Here is a 2,721-nt window from a genome sequence, read left to right as displayed (position 1 = left end):
CCGCTGCACCTCATGTGATTTCTGGAGAGAAAACCTGAGCATGGTGATATGGATGCTTGATTTTTCTGCCACGTGTAGTGAGCAACAGTGGGATCAGTTGTGGCAACAGGGAGCTCCAGTTGCTGATTGTTTCTTAGCTGTTCAATAAATTTAAGATGTTCCATTAAGCAGATGGCTGTGGAGGGCATCTTTTAGATATTTTACATTGGTGACGTGTGTATTTAAAATTCAGAAGTGAATCCACTTGAATGAGTCATCCTAGTCGGGTGGAGGAACCTGTACTGTTATATTTTTGGCTAAAAACTGGGAGTTAGCTTTCACATGTTTCATGTTTACTCTGGATGCCAGTTCTTGTGGGCCTGTTTTTTTGAATGGCCCACGTGGCCGAGAGCACCTGCCCTTCACCAGGAGGGCTGACAGGTAATTGCGCCAAGTCCCTACTCTGCCACCCCAGGCAGTCGGGGCGGGGTGGTGGTGGTGGTGGCAGGTTCACCAACCTGGCAGTCTTCTCTGGTTATGCAGAAATTCTTCCAAATACGCCCCTCCATGAATGAGCTGGTGCAGTGGCATGAACCCAGGACATGCCTAGTAGCAAATGCACACTTAGAGCTGTGCTGGGTTAAAAAAACCCAACACACACCGCACCCCCAAAAAGTATGGTTTTGCTGGTGCACATACTGAGTCTGGTGGATTTAAAGCAAGTTTAAGACCTGTTTACCTTAATTTAGTCCTTTAAGCTAAAGTGGAGAGGCACATGAGTGGGAAACATCCTGGCAGTGGTAACTACAGCCCCTGCCATATGCTGTAATCTTGCCCCGTATCTAAAAGCATTTTGTCTCCTCCTGTCACACTCTGCACGTCTGCGCTACCACTCCGGTGGGACCAGAGCACCAAACCCAGCCATCCGGGGAGTTATCCCATGAATTTCAGCATGTTACAGGTCCTGAGAGTATCTTTCCCATAAAATACGTTATTCTGGCTGAAACCAAACATCAGAAATTCACATCTGAGTAAGCGGGCAATGATTTTGGTAATCCCTCTTTAGCAAAACCGTGTCTACTCGAGAAGGAAAGTCTTGTGTTGGGGTCTGCTCGCTGAGGAACAGGGTGCCAGCCTTGGGTGAATGTGCCTGAAGGAATCGCTCCTGGCCTCGTTCCGGGTCAGCGGATCCATAGGTGTCTGAAGCAGAAGTCTCTCGTGTGTCTGTTCAGGCTCCACTGCCCCACTTGCTCTCCCAATCAGCGGTACACAAAGCTGTCCTAACGAGAGGGAAAGCCAGAGAGCAGTTGCCTTATTTCTTAAACCCATGCATATTAAGATTTAAGGAGCAGTGATTGAATGCTACAATCAGTTATTTTATTACCCAGACACTGTCCCAGGAAGGGCAGGTAACATCTAAAGCACTAGGAAGATGGCAAGGAAGAAAATAAAATTAAAATCTTCTGCTTGGTTTTCTTGAGGTTTTCCCCTCAGGCCCTTCAGCAGGGCAAACATTACCCCTGGGTTACTATTGGCAGTGGGGAGTACACCTTGACGGCAGCGGAGTGGTGTATTAGGGTTTTTTCTCTTCATTAGATGAAAAGTCCAGCTTTTGGATTCAGGCTAAAAAAAAAAAGTATTCATCCTGCTAAGTAGATTGGAAGAGAATCCAGATTAAATAAATCATTAAATCATTCCAGAATGTTATCCACCTGTTCTGGCCTGTAATTTATTTTCAGATGAACAGTAGATAAAAAAAAAAAAAAGGCAATACAAAGGCAAAAATTATTTTCCCCTAACAGAAGCTTTGATCCTGAAATGACACCTGTCCTGGAGAGCTGCTTGTGCAGCTTCTGAGATAATTTTGAACTAATTGCTCCAACCCATTGCTTCAGAACCTCGATAGCCACATAATGCTAGAACTTCCACTGTAGCCACCGTTGAAGGGGGATCTCCAAGGCTTTTGCTGCTGCAAGGCCAGTAAAAATCATCCCTTTAATGTGGGATGGGAAACCTGTAGGAGGACAGGACATCTGTTTGAGGGGACAGTAAAGTACCAGCCAGCTGGGGGTGAGAGGTCCCAGACCATTTCAGTGTCACGGCCACTCTCCTCGTGCTGGTGCGGGAATAAAGGAAAGTTTCTTCCCTCCTACATTCCTGTCAGGAGGGTTGTGCTTCAAAAGGCTGGGAAGCACAGATCTGGGTGGTTATTTGTGTTGTCCAGGGCTTCTCAGGACTCCCGAAGGGTTCCCGGTGCTCTCTAGCAGAACCAGCATGTTTTGTGCTGCCCGTGTTGGCTGGGGATGGGAGGGAGGTGAAGTGCTGGGAGCGGGTGACCGAGGACCAGAGATGGGAGGACAGCACCGGTGCTGGGAGCGTGGGGAAGGTGGTGAAAGATTGTTATCGTCCAGCTCTTCCACACCTCCTCTCCGCCCCAGCTGCAGCTGAAGGCAGCCGCAGTCTGAGACCCCCCCCATTTCATATCTCTCTGGTGTATATTTAAACGGACTTTCCCAGCTCGGTGGCCAGTTTTCAAATGAATTCTCCCATTTGCTGAATGCAACAAGGTTAAAGCAGGAATCCGTTGCAGCAGCCCGTCTGGGGAGGGAAGAGGGGGCAGAAACCCCTCACCCGAAAGCGTGCGGGTGTCGAGAGGCGGGCTGGGGACGCCCGTCATCTCTGCCCTCCGCTTTCCGGGGCCGCTTCGCTCGTCCGTAAATCGGGCTGATTAGCACCGAGAGG

The sequence above is a fragment of the Aptenodytes forsteri genome, unplaced genomic scaffold (genome assembly GCF_000699145.1).
Source record: "Aptenodytes forsteri isolate BGI_AS27 unplaced genomic scaffold, ASM69914v1 Scaffold33, whole genome shotgun sequence".
NCBI lineage: Eukaryota > Metazoa > Chordata > Aves > Sphenisciformes > Spheniscidae > Aptenodytes > Aptenodytes forsteri.
Note: the sequence above shows the minus strand (reverse complement) of the source record.